The 16,978-nt window shown below is 37.9% G+C and overlaps 1 pseudogene; it reads right to left on the reverse strand.

The window, feature by feature from the left end:
• Positions 1 to 1,286: 1,286 nt before the first annotated feature.
• LOC127672323 (vomeronasal type-2 receptor 116-like) overlaps positions 1,287 to 16,978 on the reverse strand; it is a 58,914-nt pseudogene continuing 43,222 nt past the window's right edge.

Here is a 16,978-nt window from a genome sequence, read left to right on the forward strand (position 1 = left end):
CACACACACATATATATATATATATATATATACATATATATACACATATGTATATACACATATACAGATATACATACATACATATATACATATATACACATGTACACATATACACGTATACACATATACACATATATGCGTATACACATATACATATACATGTTCATATATAGACATATAAATATATACATATATATATATATATATATATATATATATATATAAAGTCCTTTATTTTATTGTTATTTTAATTCTTTAATCTTTATTTTTTACACTTACATAGTCATACCTCTCCCCATCATCCCCCTGACTCTTCCTCTTCCCATACCTCCTCCCCCATCTCCAAGAGGATATCCACACCTCCCAATTCCCAGACCTTCCCAATCCCTGGGGCCTCACATTTCTCAATGGCTTAGATGTGTCTTCTCCCACTGAGGCCATACCAGGCTGCCCTATACCATATATGTGATGAGGGTCTCATATCAGTTAGTGGCATGGAGTCTGAGAGATCTTGGTTGTCCGGGGTAGTTGAGACTGTGGGTCTTCCTATGGGTCACCCTCCTCCTCAGCTTATTAAAACTATTTCCTGATTCAACCACTGGGTTCCACAGTCTCTACCCATTGCTGTATATAGTGTTTTTGTATTTGAGAGCAGAATATGAACATTTCTACCTCAGACTACTGGACAATATATAGAAGATTAGGTGTAAAATAGGCAGAACTCTGCCATATATGTGCTCCTACAGGAAATAAGAATATATTATTTGATTTCATCTTTGTAAATTGTTTAGTTAATTGTTTCACATGATAAATGGTTTCTATTTGTAGCCATGTAGCCATGTCTGTTCAGGAACTCACATTCTGTACAAGGTCATAGATTCAACTGTATTATAAAATTTTACTATAAGTTACCAGGGGAGAAATGTCCACAAAAGCAAAATGATGAATACATTTTAAATAAGGATTTGAGAATTTCATTTCTTCCAGAGTAAACAAAGCAAGTAAATGAGTTAATATTTTATGGAGAAAGTTCATAAGATCACAGATATGATACTTCAGTATAGGAGCCAGGGAGAGTGATTTCAAAATTGGATATATGCACTGTAATCCAATAATTGATATATATGTATAAACATATATACATATATATCAATTATATATAAATATAAATATTATATAAATATATAATATAAAATATATAATATATAATAAATATATATAATATATAAATAATGAATATTTTTTATATATATGCCAACGTTTGGCAGAATTATTTAAATATTTCTTCAGAAATATGATTTCTCCCTGACCTTTTGGATAGAATTTCTGTCTGGTCTTATTAAAATGATGTAGATCTTGGGCACAAAGATGTATCCAAGTATCCCTGCACTGGATGTCAAGATGGAGAAGATCTCCACAGCAACCATGACCTTGTCTTTGGAGCTATGGTAAACAGGGAGGAAGGTGACCCAGACACTGCAGAACACCAGCATGCTGAAGATTAAGAACTTGGCTTCATTGAATGTGTCAGGCAGATTTCTTGCAAAGAATGCAACAGTGAAGCTTCCAAGGGCCAGGCAAGCCACGTATCCCAGGACACAGTATAATGCAGTAACTGAGCCCTTGTTGCATACAATGATGATGTGGCCATGCTCAGAGTGTTCATCAATATCAACAAAGGGAGGAGAAACTGCTAGCCATATTGCACACAGAATACATTGGAATAGGGAACATATGGGGATAATGTAGTTGGGTGTCCCAGATAATAGGAAGTTTCTGAACTTTTTTCCTGGGTTTGTGACTTTGAAAGCCAGAACCACAGTGATGGTTTTGGCCAGAACTGTGGAAACAGCCACAGTGAATAAAATTCCAAATGTGATTTGCTGTAAGATACAAGTTGCTTTGTTAGGATGGCCAATGAAGAAAAAGGAGCAGAGAAAACAGAACCTGAGTGACACGAGTAATAGGTAGCTGAGGATTCTGTTATTGGCCTTCACAATAGGAGTGTCATGATGCTTGACAAAGGCATAAAGTACCACCGTTGTGAATGCAGAGAAACAGAAGGCTATTAAGGCAAGAGCCATACCCAAGGGGTCTTCATAGCTTGGAAACATCAGACATTTGTGAATGCATTTGTTGTGTTCTGTGTGGGCATACTGGTATTTTGTCCTATCACTGTGTCCCACTGTGCCATTACAATGCCCCACTGTCCATTCACAATGTCCCACTGTCCCATCATAATGCCCCACTGTCCCATCACAATGCCCCACTGTCCCATCACAATATCCCACTCTCTGATCATAGTGCCCCACTATCCCATCACAATGCGCCACTGTCTCATCACAGTACCCCACTGTTCCATCACAGTGCCCCACTATCCCATCATAATTCCCCACTGTCCCATCACAATGACACATTGTCACATCACAATGCCCCATTGTCCCATCACAATGACACACTGCCACATCACAATGCCCCATTGTCCCATCACAATGCCCCACACTCCCACCACAATGCCCCATTGTACTATCATAATGCCCTCTTGTCCCTTCACAGTGCGCCATTGATTCATCACAGTGACCCACTGTCTCATCACAATGCCCCATTGTCCCATCACAGTGCCACATTTTCCCATCACAATGCCCCATTGTCCCATCACAGTGCCCCACTCTCCCATCACAATGCCCCATTGTCTCATCACAATGCCCCATTGTCCCATCACAATGATATATTGTCCCATCACAATGCCCACTGTCCCATCACAGTACCCCATTCTCCCATCACAATTCCCTACTGTCCCATCCCAATGCCCCATTGTCCCATCACAGTGCACCATTGATCCATCACAGTGACCCACTGTCCCATCACAGTGCCCCATTGTCCCATCACAATGCCCCATTGTCCCATCACAATGCCCCATTGATCCATCACAGTGACCCACTGTCCCATCACAATGCCCCATTGTCCCATCACAGTGCTCCATTGTCCCATCACAATGCCCCATTGTCCCATCACAATGGCCCACTGTCCCATCACAATGTCCCACTATCTGATCATAGTGCCCCACTATCCCATCACAATGCCCCACTGTCTCATCACAATGCTTTTATTAGTCAGGGTTCTTCTGAGTCACAGAACATATGTGTAGTCTCTATATATTTAGGGAGTTTCTCCAGGACTCACAGTCTGCTGCCCATTTCCCCAACCTTGATCAGAAGTAGCTCTAGATGCACATCCAAGGATCTAGCAGTTGCTCAGTCCCATGAGGCTAGCAGGCAGAAAAGAGTGTCTGCTTCCTTTCAATGTCCTTATGTATGTCTCCAGGAGAGGGTGTGGCCCAGATTTAAGGCTGTCAGTCTCCTGCAGGGGACTTGGCTCAGATTAAACGCTGTCAGTCTCCAGCAGAGGCTGTGGCCCAGATTAAAGCCATGTGCTACTGTAACTTTAATCCCAAATGATCTTGACCTCAGAGAACACCTTGTCTCAATCTTCTGGAATTCACAGAAATTATGCTTTAAAATCTCCATGCCAAGATCCAGGTCAGAAACTTGTATCTCTGAGCCTCCAGATTAGGATGACAGGTGAACTAATTTTGGATTAATTTTGTGATTGTAATTAGGATTCTTAACATTCAGGGCAAATATTGTCTTTTCCATGAGAAGATGAAATTTATAACTATACGGCCGTGTAGGGCTTCACAGATAGAACCTTCCCATGCAAGGAAGGACTTTAGAGACCAGGCTAGACATCACTGTCCATGCTCAGGCTTGGTGGTCATTATCTCTCTCCAGAAAACACTTATCCCCTGGATAATAGGAGCTGTGATCTTCATAGAGTAATGGGGTGTTGTTAGATTTGAGACGTTTAGACCAAACTTGGAAGCAGTCAGGTAGGGAATACTGTGGTTAATTCAGTTATAGAATAGGTTGGAAGTGGCTGTGGGGCAGACGAGAGGTGTTTTAGAAATGGAGAATTTGGACATTTGTTGACCAATTTGGATATACAACTGTTGGGGAGTGTCTGGTGAGATGGGTCTCTCACAGCCTGACTTATAGAGCATGGAATATAGAGAATACACTATACACTTTATGTTCGTCTCTCAGTCAGAGTGTCAGATCTGAGCCATCTTGTTTTCCTGATCCTTGTCCGCAGGCATCATCTCCAAGCAAGATCATCCTGAGAACATCTCTCCCATCCTGAATCTCCACATGCTGATGGTGTCCCAGGAACTGCCTTCTAACAAGTTCATGCAGCCAAATCCTAGGAAGAAAGTGGACATCTCAAGTCTTCTGCTGCCAACTTGATGGGCTGGCTCTTCTCTCCATCCTGTCCCAGTTCTCCACAGTTAACACATTTGGAAAGAATGCACACCACTTTCCCATTGTTCTGACACTGACAAACGTCAGTGGCTGAGACCTCTGGCTTTTGAAAGGGAGGTGATCAACATTTATGTCCCAGGAGAGTTTCTTAGGATGGGCTCCTCAGCTTCTGTTCAGTAGGAGATTATTAACAGGAAGGCAAATCCTGTTCCCCATGACATAGACAATCCTTTGCCTGAACATTCTAGTGAATCCTGTAGAGCTCTAGGCATCCCCTGTGATGTCACCAGTGATGTCACAACACCCACTGCTCTCAGGGCTTTCAATTAGTCCCTAGATATTTCAACCATATTTATGTCTGCAAGGTGGAGGAGGAGTCTACTTGAGAGTGAGGATGGGGAGCTTAGAGAAGTGAGAGAGTGGCCAAAGGAAGCTGGCTTTCCATCTCACTGGAAACCAGCAAGGAAGATGTCGTCCTGTGAAAGGCACAGTGAGTTATGGAACAGTGATTTAAAAATTCCTGAATCTGGCATTTGTGAGCCAGGATTCTCAATAATGGGTGATAGGAAATGCTGCCACTGTGAAGCTAATGAACTTTCCTGCTTATCATAATTCCTGAAAGGCGAGGATTCTAGTACATTAGTTTGTCCATCTCCAAAGAAAGGAGCTGGCTAGTCCAAAGCTATTATAATGTGAATTTTTATGTTTTCCTCTTACTGGCCATTGGGGTGTAACCTGGGATAAAACAAGAACATAAAATATCAGGAGGGAAATTATATCACCCAGTTTATATCAGTACAACTCTTTACTCCCAGTTTGTTTTTCTAGGTACAGTGGCTATCAGACTATAGTAACTCAGAGCAAAATATTCTTTTGAAACCTTACATTCTCAGACCTCCTCTGACAACCTTATCCCCAAGAATGATATCCTTTACTTCCTAAATCCGCAAATTTGGTGTCAGACATATCTCTAATACAGCCAAACTACTGTCAGAATCAGAGACTGGATACTTTTTCCAGCTCTATATTGTTTTAGTCTTTCAGCTGGATGAATTGTTCAGTCTTTTGATGATGGTTTGCCATACATGACTATTACATCCATGAACATGAGCCTATAATCCATGGTAGGCCATCTGGTTATGAACACTGCATATGGGTGCTTGGGGACTGTGCCATTATCCTGGTCTTCATAGCTTCATGTTTGGGGACTCAGAAGACAAGTTGTACCCTGTGCATTTGTTAACAATACTGGAGAGGACATCTGTGTGGTCATCATAAGCATGTGTAGGGAGGCAGTCAAAATACCTGGTTGTTTAGATAGCTAAAACTCTACAGGATGATGGGAAACTGAGATCCACAGAGAAGGCATTTTAAGTTTTTGGTGTCTCACTGGATTCCAGCTGTGTTCTCTTTCTGTTTGGACCTCAGCCTAGTCTACACATTCTCTATGCCTTCACACTTTGCAAATTTACTTGTGTTCCTTTAGGTACAGAGGCTGGAGTATGGCACAACCCCCTTGCTCCTCTATTGTCATCAAGAAGCAGGAAAGAACAATGGAGTATCTGACACCTCACCTGATATTCAGTGAGAGAAATGAGCTGCAAGGTGGCCGGAGAGTCATCACTGATGGTTCCTTGGGCGGTCTGTGTTTGTTTTATCAAATCCCCTGGTGTCAGTTTTGGCTCTGCAAATATCTCCCTCAGTTAGTATTTTTCAGGTTTTTGTTCTAGACGGCTGCAACTCCAGGATGTCACTGTGTCCAACATCACCTTCATAAACACTTCTCCAAGGAGACTTGAGAACCTGAAGCATAGTTACAAATGAGATGGGAAGTGGACTCTTCTGATGCCTTCAAATGAGACCTGAGTCTGTGGTCTGAGTGGCAGTAGGTATGGAGGCCCTAGAGACTGAGTTCTTAGCATGCATTTGGAGAGTCCTTGACTGGTGTTGAATTGGTGAGATTATAGCTGTTGTGAGTATGTGGTGAGACTTTGAACTTCTCTGGCAGGAAATTGGGTGCTGGATCCTTCTGGTAGCAGCTAGAGGTTCCTGGAACTCACCTTTTCTTTGTCAGTGCTGCACTGTAAGTCCCAAAACCTTAACTCCTCTTCCTGTAAATTGTACTTTATATTGTGAGACAATATTGCTCTCTCCAATCGTCCTGCATCCTGTTGTGGTCTTCCTGCCTCTGTCTCTCTCTGTCTCTTTGTCTCTCTGGCATCTCACTCTCTCCTTCTTTCCCCTGTGTATTCGTGCATACACATATGCACACTTGTGTATCTCTCTAGAACGTGGGATCCAGGGGTCTGCTTTTGGCCTAATGCTATACCAGTTTCTTATTTTCAAAGTGCTGCCAGTGCTGATGTCTGGGAACCTTATTTTATGTCTTTGGAGTTCACTGTGTTCCAAAAACGCTTTACTACATTCATCATATTATCTGTGTTATTTCGATGAATTCATAAATTTCAACACTTTTTAATATAATTATTCATTGCCAACCTCTCTTCTTTAATCCCCCCAGTGTAACTACTCAGCTACCCTGCTGTCATACCCTGACCTCACTGGATGGGCCTCTGTATGACTGCTCAAATAGATGTAGGGGTAATGGGTTTCGCAAATGGCAACTGCCTCATTCAGGATGGACGGAGGTATGCTGGGGCAGCGGTGGTGTCAAATACTGAGAACACGTGTGGAGCACCACACCTGGCAGGAATATCAGCCCAGGAAGCTGAACTGGCAGCTATGAAATGTCATTAGAGGCTGAGAAAAGACAAGACATAGATGGCTGGTGTGCTATTGCTACCTCTAATATCCATGGGGCCATTTGTAAGGAGAGGACCCTTCTGATGGGGAAGGACTAATCTCCATCCCAGAGAGCAACAAGAAAGCCCAGTGGGTGGCCCCTAGAAATTGGGTTCCTCATGTCCTTGATTGCACCAGACCCAGGAGTACGCACACTCTCTGATGAGAAAAAAATATATGATCTGGGCCAAAAACCTGTTGATGTCCCAGTGTTGTAAGAGATGAGGAAGGACAGCTAACTGCCTACAAACTAATGTTTGAGAGAAAATGGGTCTACACAGATATAAGAAATCAGAAACTTTCTAGAGTTCAATGTAAATGAATATGCAACATGCACAATCTCATGGAATATAAAGAACATGAAAGTGGAGCTAAGAAGAAAGTTCACAGCCAAAAATGACCACATGAAAAAAAAATTCAGAGTTCTCATGCTGGTAATTTAACTGCACATTTTAAAGACTACAGCAGTGAAAAATGAGACAGCAGTGAACAAAAGCAGGACACATCAAGAAAATATCAATTTGGGGGCTGGAATCAATAAAATCGAAAGAGAACAATACAAAGAATTTATGAAACATGGATTGCTCTTTTGAGACTTTTATTAGACAAGATAAACAAACCTTTATTAAAAGATAAAGAATATACAAATTTATGAAATATAAATGAAATTGGGGATAAAATAACAGACTATTAAGAAATCCAGAGAATGGTGATGACATAGTTTTAAAAAGGGTGCACTCCACCAAATTGGAAATTCTAAAAGAAATGGATGATTTCCACAAAAGATTCCACATACCAAAATTAAATGACACTAAGAAAACCAACTTCAGCAGACATAAAACTAGGAAAAAAGAATTCATGACAAATATGCCACCAATACAAGTCCAAGGCCATGAGTTTTAGGGTGGAATCCTACAAGACTTTCAAAGAGGTTATAACAAGAATACTCGTCAGTGTATTTAACAATATAAAAGCAAAAGAAATATTAGGCAATTTATTTTCAGAACCCATGATGACTCATATATCCTGTCAGTAAAGACTGAGCAATAAAACAGAATTGCAGACCAATTTTACATAAAACCATAGATGCAAAAATACTTAAGAGAAAAAACAAATAAAATAAACTACAAATCACATCAGAAGATCATCCACTGTGATCAACGAGGAAGACTTCATTCAAGAAACAGTGATGATTCAACATAATGGGATTAAAATGTAAGAAAAAACAAGAACTGATCATCTCATGAGATGATGAAAAATTCTCTGACAATATTCAACGCAATTTTATGATAAAATTCATGGAGAGATTAAGGATACAAGGGACATGCCTGAACATAAAAATGGCAATTTACTGAAAGCCTAGCACCAACTTTAAATTAACTGGAGAGAAATTCAAATTAATTCCACTTATTCCTAAACTAGACAAGATGTTCCATTCTCTCTATAACTTTCTATTCAATATATTATGTAAAAGTTAGGGAGAGCAATAAAACTGAAGGAAAGGAAGATAATATAAATTAGAAAGGAGGAAGTAAAATTATCTTTCTTTGCACCTGATATGTTGGTTACCATAAGTGAACCAAAACTTCACAAAGGCAATTGCTAGAGCTGATGAACACTGTCAGCAAAGTTGTTGGATACATGATTAACTATAAAAGAGAATACAAATTAGTGGCCTTTGTATGTAAAAATGAGCTTGCAAGTGCAAATAAAATGGAGAGATATCATAAAATTTGAATTGATTGTTGACAGTTCTCAATTTTTTTTTACATAATAAATAATCTTGAGTAACTCAATATAGGTATGTTGGCTAAGTACATATCAAAATATTTTTAGTCACAGATTTGTGAAGGTTCTCAAAAACTACTGTGATAAGCAAAGGCTTTAATAGATTAATTACATGCTAAAGAGTTTACTCTTGTATAAAGATAGTAGAAAATACAAAACTTTAACCCATTAACTATGTTTATGATGTTTCTCTGCATTATGACATTTTCTTACGGTTTCTAAGATTACTGCTACATACAAAGGCTTTCTTTACCATATTGCATATTCATAGCATTTCTCTCCAGGATATGTTATTTTATGCATTCATAGATCACTGTTGTGAAAATGTTGTATCACATTGATTATATTTATAAGATTTCTCTTCAATATGTGTTCTATAATATATTTAAAGATTGCTATGATATGCAAATGTTGGGAACAAGCAAAAGAAACTTGTTCTAAGTACTGCAATTTTGTTTCCAACCTCTATTTAATCATGAATTGAAACAAATTTCAAGTCCCAGGTCATAGGGGACCTGCATAATTTAACAATATTCAGCAAGCTTTCATCATTTACTTTTGTTCCTAAAAACATAATGACTGTTCCTAACCATAATTTCTGTTATTCATGTTTTATTCCTAAAAATAAAATGCCTGTTACTAACTACAAAAGAACAACTCGGTGTGATAGGATAAACCATAAAACCTACATTCTGTATCATTTGACATCGAGTAACAACAGTAGAAAATCCCGATTGGTGGGAAATATACCTGTAACAGCATGTATGTTCATAGTTTTTAGTTTTGAAATCTATATCAGTTTCTGGCTCAGGGCAGGGATAGGATCGGGTGATTCAGATTAGTTTCTAAATATATTTTCTAGTCCAGATTAATCAGTAACTACTTGACTACAAAAGATTTTTATTATTTGCCATGTTCTTGTGTTTGAATTATGTTGGAACTTAGGGGATCCCATAACATAAAGGTTTTACCACATTGCTAACATTCAAAGTATTTCTCTACAGAATGAATAATTTCATAATGATGAAGACTATAGAGGTGTACAAAGGCTTCATTATACTAAACACATTCATGAGGTCTCTCTCTAACACATTCTTTCAAAAAATGAAGACTACAGAACTGTGCAATATCTTGGCCGCATTAAATTCACTCACAGTGCTCCTGTCTTATCATTTCCATTGCTATGTAAAATCACAATGGACAAGATAACTCCTATAAAAATGATCATCTAATTGGTGCTGGTTTACAGTTTCAGAGGTTTATTCCATTTCATCATAGCAGGAAGAATGCCAGGAATGAAGGCAGACATTGATGCTGGAGAGGAAGCTGAGAGTTCTGCAACGTGATCCAATAGCAGCAAGGAAGAGACCATCTTCCAGGGACCTTCAGCTCTTCAGCACGTGTAGGAATTCCAAAACCCAACCACACAGCAATGTACTACCTCCAACAAGGCCACATGACAGCATAATGCCACTCACATAGGTGTCATATTTAAATTACCCCATTCCATTGTCTGGCCTCATATTATTGTTCAAATGAATAAGTCTTTGGGGATCATACTTAAACATGTAGAATACATGAGTGACAGCTTCAAAAGTCCCCATTATCTAGAGCAGTCTCAAAAATGTTAAGAGTCCAAAGGACAAAGAGTCTTCTGATATGAATCCTATCATGTAATCATGTTCAAAAACATAAAAGCACATCATATGCCTCCACATTCACAGTATACACTTCACCATTCCTAAAAGCAGCATGAAGAAATAGTGGAATTAAATAAGACGCAAGTTAGCTCAATAGTCTCCAAACTCTTCATCTCCATATCTGTTGTCAAAGTGTTCTTCAGATCTCCAACTCCTTTCTGCTTTGGTCAATGCTGCAGAATTTTTTTGTGCAGTTTTTATTCCCCGAGAGCAGTTTTCTTGAGCAGGTAAAACACAGTTCTAACATCACATAATTTTGGGGTCTTCTTGTTTCAATGTCCAGGATCCACACATGGTCATCTCTACTCCTTCGAAGAGATTGGGTCACTTCTACAGCTCTGCCCTCTGTATCACTCTAAGCTCTGTTTGACTCCACTCTCCTATACCTTTTGTTCTTGCTGCTCATCCCATTGTACATGCATCTTCACTATGCTGGGTTCTTCTACTGCAACTAATCTTGACTAATAGCCTCCCTTATGCTCACTCAATGATGTCAAGCCTCACCTACTCTGAATAAAAACATCATGCATTTGAAACCATTACCACCTGTGTGATTCTTACACATGACCGAGTCTAGCTGTTCTACTAGGTCCAAACTTGTGGATCTCTGGCATACATTCTTTGTCACTCCAATAACACTACCCAGAAGATTTTACCCCAGTGATATTGATTTATTCATCATAGCCTCTAATTTTTTTATCTACAGCTATTCAGCAATAATTGTCTCACTAGTACCTTATATCTTGCTGCTAAATCCAGAGCAATGTAGACAAAGCTGCTGAGTTCTGCTGCTTTCTGGTCCTGAAACATGGTCCCTTCTATTACATTATTACCAGTTTCTACTTTTCAATTCACTGCCTAAGCTTGGCCATCCTAGAACTTGCTCAGTAGATTAACATTGAACTGAGAGATGTCCAAAGCTCCATTTCCTGAATTCTCTGGTAAAAATCATGAAACACCATGCCTGGACCTTTTTAGATCTGAAATTGAAAACCGAGAATTGCAAACATAATCTATCCCTTGTGACTTTGACACATACTTATATCTTCCTATGTCCACAGGAAAAAAATTACCAACTAATAATAATTCCTAACATGATATACTTGTGTTTCATACAACTACAATTTCATAAGTTTAGCTACATGGAAACTTGTCCTAATGTAACCATATATTTATTACCATAGAATATCCTTCATAAAAGGATTTAGATTAATTCAACTTCCTGGTGATGCTTTGCTCTTTGAAACCTCCTTTTTGTATTTTTCCTTTAAAAGTTTGCTATGTTTGATCAAAATTGTCAGGCCAAAATCTATGTGGGTTGTTTTATGATACTTTCTTTGTCAATGCAATTAATGTAAACCTCTTTACCTTAAACTCGAGGAGACTATTCAAACAAGGGAAATAGGCAACATTGTTTGCCAAATCATCATAAGAACTATCTCTAGAGTTGCAATAATTGTAACCACCGATCTCTACCTTAATCCTAATCTAATGGCCTCTTAACTTCCAGTTAATTCATGATTACATTCATTAGACTCTTCTACAGCCTGTGTTCTTTCATGTCTTTGGAGATGACTGTGTGTTGCAAAGGCTTTACCACATTGACTACATTTATAAGTTTTCTCTACAATGTGTTCTTTTATGTCTTTGGAGACTACTCTGATGTGAAAAGGCTTTACCACATTGATTACATTCATAACGTTTCTCTCCAGTATGTGTTCTTTTATGTGTTTGGACACTACTGTGACCTGAAAAGGCTTTACCACATTGATTTCATGCATAAGGTTTCTCTCCAGTATGTGTTATTTTATGTCTTTGGAGATGACTGGGTATTGCAAAGGCTTTACCACATTGATTGCATTCGTAAGGTTTCTCTCCAGTATGTGTCATTTTATGATATTGGAAAGTACTGTGCTGTGCAAAGGCTTTACCACATTGACTACATTTATAAGGTTTCTCTCCAGTATGTGTTATTTTATGACATTTGAGATTCCTCAGTCTTGCAAAGGCTTTACCACTTTGATTACATTCATAAGGTTTCTCTCCAGTATGTGTTCTTTTATGTGTTTGGAGACTACTGTGACATGATAAGGCTTTACCACATTGACAACATTCATGAGGTTTCTCTCCAGTATGTATTTTTTTATGACTTTGGAGATGACTAGGTATTGCAAAGGCTTTATCACATTGATTACATGCATAAGGTTTCTCTCCAGTATGTGTTCTTTTATGATATTGGAGATGACTGGTTGTTGCAAAGGTTCTATCACATTGATTACATTCATAAGGTTTCTCTCCAGTATGTGTTCTTTTATGTCTTTGGAGACTACTCTGATGTGAAAAGGCTTTACCACATTGATTACATTCATAACGTTTCTCTCCAGTATGTGTTCTTTTATGTCTTTGGAGCTGACTGTGTATTGCAAAGGCTTTACCACATTGATTGCATTCATAAGGTTTCTCTCCAGTATGTTTCCTTTTGTGAAATTGCAAAGTACTGTGCTGTGCAAACGCTTTACCACATTGACTACATTTATAAGGTTTCTCTCCAGTATGTGTTAATTTATGAGATTGGAGATTACTCAGTCTTGCAAAGGCTTTACCACATTGATTATGTTCATAAGGATTCTCTCCAGTATGTCTTCTTTTATGACATTGGAGATAACTCAGTCTTGCAAAGGCTTTAAAACACTGATTACATTCATAAGGTTTCTCTCCAGGATGTGTCATTTTATGTCTTTGTAGATTAGTGAGATTTTCTAAGACTTTACCACATTGATTACATTCATATGGCTTCTCTCCAGTATGACTTCTTACATGCCTGCAATGATAATTGACACATGTTGAATCTTTACAACATTCATTAACCTGATCAATAGTTTTATCAATATGAATTAAGATTATAGATTTGTGTAATGGTAAAATGCATTAGATCTTAAGGTTTTATCACTTCATATGTTCATGGTGATCTTTCTCTCTTTTTGGGTTGCACAAGATATATGTGATGGTTATTACATGTCTCCTATTTATAACATTTTTTTTATATGGAATTTTTCTATGATGTATTTCACCTATCTGAAGAAAACTGGAAAAACACAGAATTTTATAAAACTGATTTCATTCATAATTTTTCCTGTGGTATAAATTACACCACATTTGACACTGAACTAGTACAAATAGAAGAATTTCCAAGTCCCTAGTACTCATAAAGGTTTTCTACGGAATGATTTTTGGGATTTTCCCAGTAAAATTAGAAAGCCAATTAATTGGAAATATCTAACAAATTCACAAAATATGTTGAAGGCAGAAGGCTACACCTCTTCTTAATCTTTTTGAATAAAAATGTAGTTTGTTTCTTTCAATATCTCTGTGGTTTCATGGAATATATTCATTGTGACACATGATTGATCTAATAAGAGAAGAATAACAACTGAAAGGTTTCCACATTACATTCACACAATTTGAATTTTTGTTTCTCATAAAACGCAGTATATAGTTTTTTGTCTCACCACTACACTATTCTTGATTCTCATAAACTGCCCTCTCAACAAATTTTACAATGTCATTACAAGAATATGAATATCACCAACTTTACCATGGACTATTTGCTTATTAGAAACGTTCAGCTATAAATTTATCACTATTCAATGTGTAATATCTAAGTTCTATGAGACTATACAGATTGGCAAGTTCACAGCATAATTCTAATGGAGCAGCCCATCAAATGAATACACAAAACAGATAACTGAATTTGAGGTACATAGTTTGGTAAGAATATTATATTCATAGCTGCACCTAGATGATTGATTTTTTTTAACATTTTTGCTTTTTTAGAGCATCCAGAATATATTAATTTTTCCTCAGAGGCATAAGTGCATCTGCTTGGACATGAAAATTACCTTTCATGTCTTCTAGAATTTTCACAATGTTCTTCAATATGATGGCCTTCCCAATTGTAGCCTAAAAGTCCGTACCAGAAAATGAATGATATATTATTAGAAATAAGGTAAAATTCAAGTTCTGTGAATTTTCACAGTGCTGTGAAAGCTATCATGAAAACTCAGCAAACCCAATTTATTCACCTCAATCTTTACTGTTACCAATTGAAGTAACAGAAGATCATCAATAACCAAGAAATATTTGTTTCCTTATTTGGAAAAGAATTCACAGTCTTACCTATAGCTGTGAGATTCAGGAACGTCTCCAATATCACATCTTTGTAGAGACTCTTCTGGGTAGAATCCAGCATATCCCACTCTTCCACAATGAATGTTACAAGCACATCAACCAAAGTAACTGCATCCTAAAATATCCCATATATGTGTACAACAGAAAGAAGTATATGGACATTACTGTAAAGTAAATGTATGCTTCTTTGAAAATATATTAATTTAGTTCTAGTGCTTCCTCCACTAATTTTGTGACTCAGAATTTATCATCTAGTTACCATGTCATTTTTGAAGCAACTTGCATTATAAGATTCACCTGTGTTGCTTCTGAACACTCAGAATAGCATATAGCCTTTCAAGAGAAATGCAATTGAGAGGGAGATGCGAGGGAAACAGAACAACAGTATTGAGCACCCATCTGAAAGCTTGTATGAACAATTACTAAATATAAAAATGATGGGAAAACTGGGTGTATTTGCTCATGTCTTTAATCACAGAGGTGCAGACAGGTTTATGTCATTGAGTTGGATACAAGCATGGTCTATGTAATGTGTTACTGGACAGAGAAAGTTATATATTCAGATCTTCAATCCCCTGCAAAAAATCAACCAAGGAAACAAAAATTATAGAAAACTCACTGTTCCTTAGTTACCTTCCTACAAAAAATTACACATTCACTGGAGTTCTGTATTCATTTTACAGAACTGTTAACTGCACTAGTTTAAACTGCACCATTAATACAGTTTTACCAAAAATGGAATGCATGTTTAAACAGTTCCAAATGGACAGATGAAAATACTAGTAATGAAAACGTTGATCATAAATAAGCAACAGAGGGCAGGAGAGAGAGCTTAGAAGTAGAATATTCTTTCTGGTCTTCCACATAATGGTTGTCAATTTCTACCATACACATAGGAATGAACAACTAACTACCCATTACTTTAATATCAAGGGTTCTGTGACCATCTTCTGAAAAAAGTAAAGATGAGGCATACATGACATTCATATCCATGCCCACAGAGTAAATACTACAATTTATTCAAAAATTCCAGAAAAAAAAAAAAAAAAAAAAAAAAACAAGAGTGAGGCAGAATATTATACACCCGGAAAAAAATGATTCTGAAGCCTCAGCTAGTACTGATGTCATGAAGATATGCTATCTTGAGAAATAGAATATAAACAATGTAATTGACAAAATTTCAAAATTAAAGATGTGGTTGAAGAGTTGAACAAAAGCATATGCTTATTGTGCTAAAGCATTTCAGTTGGCTTTTGTACTTTCTATATCAACTATCAGGACAGGAAGGGCTTCACAGAGAAAAAAATTTGAAAAACAAAAACAAACGGAATAAAATTGAAAATATTAAGCCATGAGGCTTGCATAATAGCTTAGACTTAAATAGCATATGCTTATACTGTATCTTAGGGACAGAGTCCAAATGGTGACTTCATGGGAGTGTAAGAAAAAGCAGAAGGATCTGTTTCAATCACAACACAGTAGACACAAAGAAAATTATTATCTTGTCCAAAAGAAATTCAGGGGGACACATGGAGCAGAGCCTGAGGGAATGCCCAAGGGAAACTTGCCTAACAGGAAAACCACCTTATGGGCAAGCTACAATCCATGACATTATTATGGATACTCTGCTATGGTCACACAAATGAGCCTTGATAATTATCCATTGAGAGCATCCACTCAGCAACGGACTGAAACAGATACCGAGATCCAGAGTCAAATATTGAATATACTGGTGGGACTCATCTGAAGGAGTCAGAGGAAGGAATGAAGGCACTGAAGAAGATAGGAACTCCACAAGAAGACCAAAAATCTCAACTAACCTGGATTATTGGGGACACAGGGAGACAGAGACATCAACTAAATAGCACCCAAAACCTGGAGGAAGAGCTCCTGGCACATAAGTAGCAGAAGTTCAGGTTAGTCTCCATGAGGGTCTTCCAACAACTGGAACAGGGGCTGCCCCTAAAACTGCTGCATATCTTTGGTATCTGTTCCTTTAACTGGACTCCAATGTTTGGCCTCAGTGGGAAAGGATGCACTTAACCCAACAGAAATTTGAAACCCCACCATGTGGGGATACCCAGGAGACCCAATCAATTCCATTCTGACCCTGGATGCTATACGCTTATGTTCATCCTGTGATGAAAATGCATTCGGATTAGAGTGATGCTATTAGTTTGC

The sequence above is a fragment of the Apodemus sylvaticus genome, chromosome 22 (genome assembly GCF_947179515.1).
Source record: "Apodemus sylvaticus chromosome 22, mApoSyl1.1, whole genome shotgun sequence".
NCBI lineage: Eukaryota > Metazoa > Chordata > Mammalia > Rodentia > Muridae > Apodemus > Apodemus sylvaticus.